Raw genomic sequence first — 12879 nt, forward strand, 5'->3', positions numbered from 1 at the left:
TCCGATATTATCAACGTACGCCTAGACCCGCTCATGTATTTCTTCATTACCAAGACACGTGATAAGTTGCCAAAAATTGAGATCACATCTTCTTGGTTTTACTAACACATCATCTTAAATCTTCTTAGTAAAGATTGAATATGACCTATGACATTTTTCTTCTTGTAAAAACAATAAAAAAAAACTATCGATGGGGATTGATCTAGCACGAACTTGATCCATTTGAGCCATTTTTTATATTGGATTCGGGTGTTTTTGGTGTGTATGATTCGATTTGGGTATGAGATGTGAGAAAACAGAGTATGAAACTTCGGACTATATAAACACAGAAGCTGGAGTTTCAAACTCCGGATTTTCCACATGGTACGCAACCGGTGGCCAGTTTTTTGGAACACAGATCGGTGGAATAAATATTAGAATTAAATGGACGACTGGGTATTTGAATGGAATTTGGAGTTTGAAACTCTGGATTTTCCACGTATACACATTATGTTGACTCAACTATGCACGTGGTGAAAAAGCATACAAATCGAAATTTGAAACTTCAGATTCACCAAAACCGGAGTTTCAAACTTCGGGTTTCCTATTTTGTAATAAATTTTTCCAATCTCTTTTTGTAATTTCACCTGCAAAATCTATTATTTCAAAAAAAAAAATAAATTCTAAACTAAAAGCCTTTAGCATATTGAGTCAGACTACACATCTTATAGAAACTACTCTCTCCGTCCCATATTAATAGTTCACAGACAAAAAACACACAGCTTAAGGAAATATCATAAAAGTACTGTATTTTCTGTTTACTTTCCAGTTTTACCTTTACTTTCTCTTTCTCTTTTAATCCTATCCGCATACATTAAGGGCATAATAGAACTTTACCTTATTATTCTTATCTATATATGAAAGTGGACTATTAATGTGGAACAAATGAAATACTGGACTATGAGTATTTGTTAAGTCCGACCCTACTAAACATTACAAAACATAAATTTACTCCGAAGTTTAATTGACATTAACAAATCAAGAGCCGATACACATGTTTTGAAACAATTAACAAATCAAGAAATCTTCGCACATTGCGATTGACCAATCAATCAGAAGGTAATCATGGACTTGTAATTGGCGTGGAAATTTGTGACAATCTAATAGAAAGGTAAACTCAATCTCTAACCAACTAACGCTTAGAAACACATAATATAGGCAAAACACCGGATACCATAGACATAAAAAGAAAATTCGAGAAGCGAGTTAGGTTTTAGAAACCTCAAATATGATCTTACAACATATGTATCAAACCACCAAAGTCTTGGCTTGAGTGGTATGGGGATTGGGGTGGGGTCCATTTTGGTTACTGCCAACCTATGTTTGATCCTCACTCCAAACGGGAGTTTACAATCTTTGATGGTACTGCCAACATCAATGACAATTGGAAATGTCTCCGCAGGGTTTTCCCAACCTTCGATGGTACTGCCAACATCGTCGCGAATTTGGTTTTCTCTTAACGTGTGTGTAGGTAAAGTATGATCGCGAAGGTGGTTAAGTCCTCTCTGGTGATGCCGATATCATCATTCGGAAAAAAATAGCATATGTATCAAGCTTGTCAGAGCTGCGATGACAAATTTACCTTAATTATACTATTTTGGATCAAATTAAGGGTGCTATTTATATAAATTTATTAAATTGTGTGGATAGTTAAAACTTATTTTAAAGTCGTCGGGAAATAATTAAGTTACATTATAGCACTTTCTATGGTTCCATTATCCGTCGTTATCCACTCGCCACTCGTAGTTAGCCTTATAATGCCATAGGCACGAGGTAGTTACCCCACGATCGTTACCCGGTGAAAACGGCAGGATTGAGTGAAGGTGGGGATCACTAGAGGTGAAATCTATCTATTAGAGGTGAAATCTATCTATTGCTAGTCAATAACGGATAGATTCAACTTGTTTGTTGGTATTTAATATTGTATATATATATATATATATATATATATATATATATATATATATATATATATATATATATATATATATATATATATATATATGTTACATAATATAAATCATGAAGATTAGTCTGATGTGTCACTCTCTAATTACATTCTAATGACAACTGCTGATGTGTAATTAACTAATTAATCACAATTAATCCTAAATAATCACCTCCAAATTCACGTGGCCATCTCATTTGCTGAGGAAAATTCACGAAGAAAAAAAAATTCCACAACTCTCATATCCTACACCCACATCTCCAATTCATCTGCTACGAACCCCAATACATCACCAATTCATCTATAATTAGGGTTTCAAATTAGGTTTTGTCATGCCAATTAGGGTTTCGAACGTATGCAATAATCTTTGTATGCAATAATCTTTGTCTGATCGATCGATGTGGATGATCGATAAATGTGGGTGATACGTTGGCACTACCAGAAGTATTTTCGGATGAACTATCTATAACATTCAAAATTCAAAATCATCAACAGGTATAATCATCTTCGATTTTGTATCAGTTTAAAATCTTGGTTTTGAAATTTTTTTTATCATCGATTAAGTCACCAATTATCAAATATTGGTACGTTAACGTTTCGTTTTTTTTGTTCGTTTAAGGCACCGACCCAGAATAAGGTGATTTTCAACCTGTTAGAACACAAAAGAGCTGAAAGTCCATGTAAGCATCATAATTGAAATCTTTAATCTTTGACGTTTAAACCCTTGATTCATTGTTTGGGTTTTCCAACTGTCAGTTGTCTTGGAACAACTTCAACTTATTAGCTCTGTATCTGTCGTTGAATTGATTGTTATATTATATATATACTTTTTCAACTCTTTATTTGTATTTTCATTTATATAATTGTTAGTTTGTTGGCTCCAGACAATGGTTAATGACAAACAATTTGGATATTGTCTTTGTGTGATTATAATCAAGTTGTGGGTCTTCTACGTGCTGTCGATATAACAATATAGGCTTGCCATTTTTTTATTCAGTTGTAGTATATATATATTTTAGTTGGGCAATACATATTGATCTGTTAGAATACCTTTTTGTTTTGATATCTGTGAAATTTGTTTATAGTCTCAGAAAGAGGGCATGAATAGAAGAGGAATTAGAGAAAGCAGTATACAACTTCAAATATTTGATAAAAATAGGATTTACACAAACTTAACATGTTCTTCATTAAGAACAACAAATTAAGAACAGTGAAAGTGCTACTGATGTCTGAGATATGGATGTATTTAAATAAATTCTCACCTTTTTCCAAGTACTTTCTCCACCATTGTCTCACATTTTAATGACCAATTGTTTGTGGCTATGGTACACATTCCACCATTGTCATAAATTATAAATCACTGCACTTGAATCTAATAGTTTGGATAAATTAATGTAGGGAAAGTTGCTTAGGATAATGGATATATGACAGGCTTTTAATCAAATATACAAAGAGCATCTAGACGGGATGTAAGAATGTGAGCTTTACTCACTGAATGTGACATTTAAGTGAATAAATCCGGTTAGGTTTTCTTATTAAAACAATTTGTAGCATGTGTTCTGATTATGCGCAACTATATATAATTTGTGTTTATCGAAATCAGGAGATTTGAAAGTACAACAGTGAAATATACATGTGAATTTATACAAATTTAAAACCCAATAGATAATAAAAGTAATCTCATATCATGAATTATCAGTATGCAGTATAAAGTAACTTAATACTTTTGTTGTCGGTTAGCTCCACAGGTTGAGTTGTGAGAAACTGAGTGTTAGTTTTGGTTTCACAGATTTGAGATCAATGATTTAAAAGCTGATGTTATCAATTTGTATTACTTGATCATTATTAAAATAATATTTTATACCGACTAATGGGATAAGACATTGTTATAGGTACAATACAATTGTGTTCACATTACGTTAATTTGCTCATTGCATTTGTGCTTGATCTGGACATAGATTTGCTTTAATTAGATTACTTATTAATTTGCGCTTATGGAATTTGTGTGTTTGGTTTAGATTTTACGACAGATGGAATATGGTGCTGCATAGTATTATGAGTGGGTAAATAACCGTGCAAAATTAATTGAGTTTATTAAATAATTACGGAGTACTTTTAGAGCTAATATTTTCAAGAAAATAATAATATTTGATAAAATTACGAAATTGCATACACTTTTTAAAATAGTTAGTTTATAGAGCCTGTGCATTACACGGTAGTTAAAATAGTTAAAAATTACTTTGCAATTTTGCTGTAATAGGTTTTAGAGCCCATGTGTTGAACGACGGATAAAATAATGGTGCAAAATTAATTGATTTTTTTAAACAATTATTATTTTAAGTTTAAGAACCCATGATATTAAGAAATTTTAGAAGTTCATTTTTATCAATAATATAAATTAGTAAATAATAACTATCTTAGTTATTTAATTAATTTAGTTATAATCTACTCTATCTATTAAAATAAAGTACTATTTACGTCAGATTTTAATAAATCAAATTACAACAGCCAATCCCAACCATTAGATGAGGTTTTTTTGAGTAATCCAATGGCTAAGATTTATTTGATGTCAGAATTACCTCTCTCATGTTAGATTTATGTCACTTTCCTAAATTACCCTTCTAACAATTCAAACATTACCCGTTCAACCCATAGTATTATTCAACCGTCTGTATAACCTCCCATCCCATCAGTTTCTCCCATCACTATTCAACCGTCAATATGACCTCCTCCTCCTCCCATCAGTTTCTCTCATCCAGTTAGAAAAAATCCTAATGTATTGCAATGCCAAAAATTCGATATCCATAATGAAAAACAACATATCGATACCATCACCGCAGGCTCTGAATCAAATTAACTGCTTCTGCTCATGAATTCGTAAACAATCCACATACCAGAGTTCAATAATGGCTTCCCATGAACTACAAATTCTTCAAGCAATTGATATCCATTTTACTTTTCATATCGTTTTTAATCGATTTCGTCAACAAATTAAAGTTTCAACGACACACATAAAGTATGTTTTTTACATTTTTTGATATGATGTTTATTTGTTATTTACTTTAGGTTACAATATTCATATGATTTGTATTTATTTGTAATTATGCACAGAATTTCATTGTTATGAAGGGTTCAACAACACCATATCAACATCTGAAGGTATATTGTGATATTCATCACTTATTTTGTTGACTCTCAGTATTGTTGTCCGATTCGTACCGTTAACCCTAGGTCATTAATAAATCATTCAGCTTACGATTAGTTGTATGATGTTTACTGAAATTTTGTTACTGTTTGTGTCTATTAATGCATCATTCAAGTATTGTTGTGCTTTTATTGGTTTCATGAACTGACAACAGTATGATCAGGACTTTATCATTCCAGGATAAATTTAGTAAATATAAAGAGTTTCACCACATTCTTGAGATGTAGCAAAGAAACCGTCAAGAAAATCAAAGAGTGAAATCGATGCAGACTTCATACAAATCATACTGTTGCGGGTTCAATACATTAGGGTTCTACCTTCGCAGCAGATGTATCCATCATAACATTCCAATTAACTTGTGAGTGTTGCTGATTACTTTTTTATTAACATTGTTTGCGTTTCTGTAAATAGTTTACTTTGATTAAACTGTAGTAGCTTTGCCGATATGGGTTATTAGTCTGCATTTGGTTTTGTGTTTCTCATCGCTTTTTGTTAATAGGTATTGTCTTTCTAATTTATTTTGATCTTTTAAGTTTTAAAATTCTGGAGTGATTTTTGGATGTTTGTTATTGATTACGGTAATTTACATTTAATCTACGTGTTTGTAATTGTTTTTTGTTAATAGGTGTTGTGTTTGTAATTTATTTTCATCTTTTTAGTTTTAAAATTATGGAGTGATTCTTGAGTGTTTGTTTTTGGCTACAGGGTTGGTGTTTAGCAGTGTTTTGGTTTCACGAGCGTGTTAAAACGTACTCTTTTGAGAATTCGGTACATCACGCTTAACTCCGAAATTGGATTTTAGGTAATGCTATTGAGTTTATTATTTTCTTCACTTTTATTTAGGGATTTGTAGTTTTATGACTTATAGGTTTTAATTAGGTTTTTAATTCCCCTTTATTGTTGATTGTTTGATTTGATTTATGGTCTGTCAACATTCAATATCCATAAAATAGTCGAGGGAGTAAAACCAATGCAGACTTCCTACAAATTAAAAGCTAATTGAAACTATATACAAGAAAAGGATTTAACATGTATATCATGGTTTGGTTATTTATTACCTACGCCTTTTTCATGTGTAGCATGTTATACGAGAGCTACCTTCGTCCCCTGTTCCTGCATCCTGCTGTGCATCCTGCTGCACTGCCTTAGTGGAAGCACATAGTGAGTTCATCTCTCCCGGGTTTCTTCTAGAACCTATGTTGTTATTGTTTTATGTTACTAAAATATCACAAAATTTTCATTAATTTTGCTTGATTTTCTATATCTGTTTGATTAAAAATGCTACTAAAAACTTAAATTACCATCATTACAACGGCCGACAAGGCGACTTCTATATTCTAGTGAGTTTCGGATTGAATATTTGCAATCTTGTCAACTGGGTATTATAGTTGCTCAATTTTGATGATTAGCTTAATTTTTCAACGGTGTAACTATACATATTTTCTATCGTTTCAGGTTATGTACATGCTTTGACGCGGTCTATGACGCCAATCGTAAGACAATAATGATTCTGCTTTTAATGGTGTTGATAATATCTTAATATATATAGGTATAGGTATTAATGAATTTAATTTACAGGATGTCACCAAATATGATTTACAGGAAATCATAGTCGTGTCAAAAATGGTCTCTTTAATGGTTTTTGTTAATGTTTATTTTTGTAATAGTAGCATAATCGATGTGTGGGGTGGGATTTGTTGGGTAAACTGATTTGGGGTTGTAACATCAATTTTTTTTAGAATGAGTCATAACAAGTCAGGTGGTTAATGACTGGCTGAACATTTTTGGTTCATTTGAAATTTTGTCAATAAAAATTTAATTAGTTAAATATAGACGTTGGGGAACTTTCAACCAATTTTTACCCATTTGAACCGTTCCTCTTTTTTCACCCACTTTTACTCATTTGAACTGCTCCTCTTTTTTCAACCAGTTTTAGTCATTCGAACCGTTCCACTATAGGTTGACTGTTTTACCTACAATGTTGAAAATTTACCCACAAATTCCTCAACCGATATGTATTTCAGTTTCCTCTTGGACTTTGTATACTTCAAATGATATCCACTAAGTCTAAGTGGGATTGTGGGCAGTGGGCGGGTCGGGGTATTAGGTAACACACATGTAACTTTCCTTATGGGTTGGTTGAACCGAACATAAGTTACTCCCATTGTTTAACACTTACATGTTTGTGGCTAAATTTGTTAAACTTTTGTTGTTTAATTCTGATGCATCATATTAGAATGATTCTTCAATTTTTCAATGCAAATGCTTGTCTAAAAATGACCAATCCAATCGTTTTCATCACTTAAGTTTCAAATGTCTATGTGAGTACCTACTCTGCTTCCATGAACCCTCAGATATGTAAACTTCTTATTATCGTTTTTGGTGCAGGTACCTTTAAGCTATAATCGAGATAGGATGTTTTTAGCCGTTGATATTCCACTTGATTACTTTTAAAGGTAAGTGTTCCTGACAGCAACTTTATTCAAAGTTTAAGCATTTTGATAGACTTCAGAAGTGAAATATCTGGTATAGAAATAATTACATTTAATGATGTGGGTGGGAATTTTGATAGCTGTTGTTGTATGAAGATGAGTTGTGAAGATCAGTCAAGTCGGAAGACTAGAATGTGTTATAGAAGAATTTTTTTTAATTAATTTTTTTTTTCAGAATGGCCAGGTTAGCATTGGTTTGAGAAATATTATAAGTTGGTAACTTAATAATAATATCATCATCTCATACAATTGGTTTACTCTCTGTTTGACGTCAGGTCGATGATGGTGGTAGTGATGGCAATCTTGAGCAATTGAGGTTTGTTATTGCATCATTTTTTTAGCTATTCAGTTATAATGGCCAAGTGTTCCATACTCGTGTTCTAAAATGATTTCATGGTTAGACCCCATGAAACTGAAAGAACTGATCTCAAAGAAATTAGTATGGACTTGGATCATCATAAACCTTAAACTATATATCATAATTAAATAATAAAAATTGAGATTGTAAACATTTGACCTGTAGTCTTGGACCTTGGAGGCAAATGTCCTGTTTTAGTTGATTCCAATTTTAACTAAATCATAGGGAGCTGATTTCTTTATATCCAAACTCGCATACAATTTAGTCGCACATGCCCATCTACTCTTAATAGTAATGTACCAATCAAGTTGAAAGTTTTATGGTGTTCTTTATCTCTCTGATGTCAGAATTATGTGTGTTCCCAAAAATACCCATGTACCAAATCAAAGATAACCGGTTCCTTTCCATTCATTAAAAACGAAAAAAACGATTACATCCTTAAAAAAACTGATGAACAACCGTTTTATTTTCTTTCCCTAAGTTCAATATCGCATCATCGAACAACCGTTCGTGAGATTGGCAGAAATTTGGGTTTCGATCATCGATCTGATTTCGGTGGTTACATTAGTGCGGAAATTAGGGATTTCGGTTGATTAATAAGGGTTTGAGGCAACCCAATTCAAATCGTTATCATACATGCGTTTGTTTGACTGGTATGTTGTGTATTCTACTATTTTTTTTTAAAGAATTCATAATCGTTTATGTTTGTCTGATTGGAAATGGCCTTTTGTTTCGATGTGGTCTTTATTTGATAAATTCATGATATGAAGCAAAAAAGTTTATATATATGGTTGTTCAGCATTACAAATATAACTCGGTTTTATTTCGTCAGTTGGGTAATAAACGTTTATATATGTGGCTGTTCAACAAAGTTCATATATATTCCTGTTGGAACTTCAAACTTAATTTTAATAAAATCTTTACATTCAGTGGAACCTAACACCTACTCATGTTCGATAAATGTTTGAAGTTCCATGAACACACAGATGTGTAGATTTTCTGCAACCGATGATCGAAACCGGCGATTATAACAAAATAAATTTCGATCCACTGAATCTAACAAAATATGATGGCAGTCATTCATTGGAAAATCAATCCATGTATGTCTTCTTTATTCTTATTTTTTTCCATTTTATTTGTTTGGTTAATCATTCAGAATTTAGGGTTATACTTGATACAAATATAGTAAATCATTAATTTAATGCCTCTGTATTAATCTTTAGATTGCAGGGTAGGTGTTTGTTTTTATGCTTTAATGAAGTTTTCTTGAAAATTAAATCGTTAATCAAGTTTTATATTCATGGTAAAAGAAAGATACTTGAGATGATTTTATAATATAGAAAGATCCAATTATGTTTGTGCATTTGTGTTCTCTTAGTAGATGTTGGAATTTGTATATTTATACATTTTAGTCGCTGACATGTTACTTAATTTAGTTAATGAGCAATGGTTTATTGATGACACGGTGGCTTATGTACTAACAAATGATGATGTTCTGTCCGGGCATGCAATATCTATGATGGAGATTTTCAGAGTGATTTTACTTGCCTAAGGTGATGTTATAGTATATGTTGTTGAGTCATAGTTGAATGATCAAAAACAAAATGACGATATTATCTATCATTACAGTTAGTAATTCTTTTTAAATGTTTGGTACAGGTCAAGTTCGATCAACTCAGACTATGTTGAATAACGAATATCGCCTCCTCCCAAGATAAACTCACTGACCATTTATATTACCTTTTGATGGCTATTTAAATGAGCATATACTTATTTAAATGATGTATCTATATGAGCATGTACTTATTTTAACATTTTTTCAAAGTAGGTTTTTTTTACATTTTTATATTTAATGGAGCTCTTGTATGGTGTCAGGTCATAACATTATCGGATTTTTTATTCTTCAACGTTGCTGGAACCATTAAAAAACAAATTCGTCGGTGCCTATCTATATGGCGTATACCTGCTGAAGATTACTTTTAACTTTTAACCTAAATTTTATTTCATGTTTACGGTTATCTACTTTTTATTCATTGTGGTGCTGCCATATATTAAGAAGTTTTTATGGCTTAATAAGCCTGCTGCTAAGAAGCCTTTTCATCCACATGGACGTCGGAATGAAAGTAGCTGGATGTGTCAAGTTAAACTAATATATGGAGAGACCATGATGATGTTGAGGTTAGTCTGTTGTTGAATACATTCATATTTTGACCACATCTAATTAATTTCAATATTTTCAGGTTTAAAAGGAATATTACGTGATCGTTTTATGAAAGTTAGCTTATAGCTTCACCCATAGTTTGTTTTGTGATGTTACGTTGTTTATGGATTCTTATTGTAATAATATTGATTTTGTTATTGTGAACGAGTATTTACGGCTCAAGGCAACCTAACTACATCCGTTAGGACCCACATTAAGGATAATTATATGAACGGTTTCGGCCTAACCAATTTTTGACCTAATCTGCAAGTGGCTCGATTAGTGTTTGTTGGGCTCTTTTTTCTCAAGTTAAAATTTTGAGTCGATACCCTGATATTATAAAATCTTTCATGTATTATGTATTCTTATAGATATTTTGTTATAATTATGGGTAATTGGAGGTGTGTTAATGCTGTGGACTGGAGTGGCAGATAATGACTAAATACATTTTGAAGTTTTTTTTGCAGAGTGGCAGGATAAGATGCAGACTTACCTAAAGTTTAAAATCCACTAAGTTTCTTGAAATCTTGGACATGAAATCTGGCATACATTAGGTTATGTACCTAACTTGGTCTTCTTTTTTTAGGCTTATAATGAACTGAATCAAACAAAAGACGGAATCAGGTATGTAATTGAATATATCAACGATTCGTCTTGTATAGAAATATTTTCAATCATTGTGTATATAGGTTTATAATGCAGTCGTTTATAATAATGAACGAGTTCTAAAATACATAAGTTTTACATGATTATGCTAACTCAATTCCTGCTTTTTAAGGATTTTAATTTGCTTTTTAGTAGGTGTGTCTAAGGATGCTGTTTTGGGTCATATACAGTTATTGGTTCCTGGGGAAATCGCTTGTTTTTGCTTGTGCGTCTCCTCTGGTTAGTGTAACAATATAAACACACTTTAAATGTTCACAATACTTTGTTGATTTGTTTTTCGTAAAAATATGTTTCACTTACTTTCTTCAAAATAATGTATACCCAAAAGAGTTCATGATACTCCCTGTGGCCAATATCTTAGATATTTATGTTGCTTACTTTACAAGTATCCATCAAATGCTTTGTTTCTTAATCCCCTAAAATTAGTTATTGTAAACACATATTTTCCTAAATGATCATCTTTGCAACAAGTTAAGCTAACAGAGTACTTAATAGACCTTGTGTGTTATGTATAAATGACCATTGCATCCATGTTTGTTAAATTTCTGATTGTGACTTGCAGAAATGTTGAAAACAGGAGATATTTTATCAATCTCGGTTATAAGATAACAAGTAATCATGAGTCTTCTTTTATTTAACATTGCACTTAAATTTGTAATAACATTTGGAAAGGTTATTAGATGTGTATTTTTATGTGATTGTGATCATTAGCAAAAAGATAATTCAGATCTCGACCCATTGAAAAATTCTTAATGTCATCTTTTTTAAGTATCCCATTTGACCAAGTGCAACACTAATTTTTTTTTGTTCATTATTTGTTATTATTCGAGCATTTGATGGAAAAAGCGGATTGTTTTTGAGTTGTGTGTAGTTTGTTGCATTTCACACTGAAGGTGTCAAAATGGGTATGTCAGACACGTTGGGTTATGGGTCAAATCGGGAATGTTTTCATGATCGTGCTTAGAAGCTTTTCATAACGAAGGTATTTTCTTAATCTTTTACTCTTTAATCTTTATATGATTGCTTCATTACTTTTAGGAAATATGTCATGATACAATGATTTTATCTGATTCTTCTGATTGTGTTTCTTTTACGATGATTATGATTGTTATTATGCTTACATTGATATGTTAAAGACAAATGGCAATTAGGTTTTTCTAATACATGAACATCAAGTTCTGTGTATTACAACATTATCAGCTTAGTTGGTGGACTTGGAATCTGTTTGCCCCCGGTCTCATTACAGCTGACTGTAAGGGTCTGAATCCCACTTCATTATCGAATATAGTTTACCTTTTTATGTATTATGGATAATGGATATGTAGCAGCTCAAACTTTATCGTATATTTATTTCATGAATCGAGCTTACATTTGGGTACTTATGAATTTCCTGACAAATTTGTAGATCAAAGAATCAAGAAATCAATGCGCAAACATGACTAGGATGAAGAATATCACAACACAATTAATTGAATATTTGGCATTATTTAACAAGCAAGGAAGGTACCAAACATTTTTTTCAACAGTCAAGCAGGTTACACCAGTATATGTAATTATATTACAAATGTTATGTAACACTAACTGAAATTATTAGGTGACACTGAATTATAATATTATAATTTGTGATTGTTACATGTTTCAGTATGCTAGGATATGTATGGAGTTATATGTTTAGATAGGCCTTTAAATAAATTAACACTTAAAGAGTTCAAAAATTGCATAATCATTTGCAAGTAACTCTGTGCAAATGCTGGTAATGCAATTTGTAACATGTATTTTATGTAATTGTGCAAGTGATGTTTTGTAATTGTGAGAATCTCTTTTAATATTTTGGTTCTCCATATTAGAATTATTTATGATTTATGATTAAAATCATGAGAGAGATGATAGTGTAACTAGAAAAAGACACATATTGTTGTTTAAATGTAGCATTCAATAGAACATTTTTTAGAAAATCCCGCGAATTCGCGG

General features: G+C 31.7%; 1 long non-coding RNA gene across 2 annotated transcripts; it reads left to right on the forward strand.

Moving 5' to 3' along the window:
- The first annotated feature begins 4757 nt into the window (after positions 1 to 4757).
- Positions 4758 to 12624, forward strand: LOC139896941 (uncharacterized). 2 transcript variants are annotated; one of them, XR_011776395.1, is made up of 12 exons: positions 4758 to 5003; positions 5099 to 5146; positions 5356 to 5550; positions 5898 to 5994; positions 6272 to 6353; positions 6648 to 6685; positions 7581 to 9595; positions 9702 to 10866; positions 11044 to 11127; positions 11780 to 11890; positions 12060 to 12160; positions 12314 to 12624. It is a non-coding gene; the product is annotated as an uncharacterized lncRNA (long non-coding RNA). The 2 variants fall into 2 exon arrangements; XR_011776394.1 differs by having other exon boundaries at positions 9702 to 11127.
- Positions 12625 to 12879: the final 255 nt, after the last annotated feature.

The sequence above is a fragment of the Rutidosis leptorrhynchoides genome, chromosome 3 (assembly GCF_046630445.1).
Source record: "Rutidosis leptorrhynchoides isolate AG116_Rl617_1_P2 chromosome 3, CSIRO_AGI_Rlap_v1, whole genome shotgun sequence".
In the NCBI taxonomy this organism is placed as follows: Eukaryota; Viridiplantae; Streptophyta; class Magnoliopsida; order Asterales; family Asteraceae; genus Rutidosis; species Rutidosis leptorrhynchoides.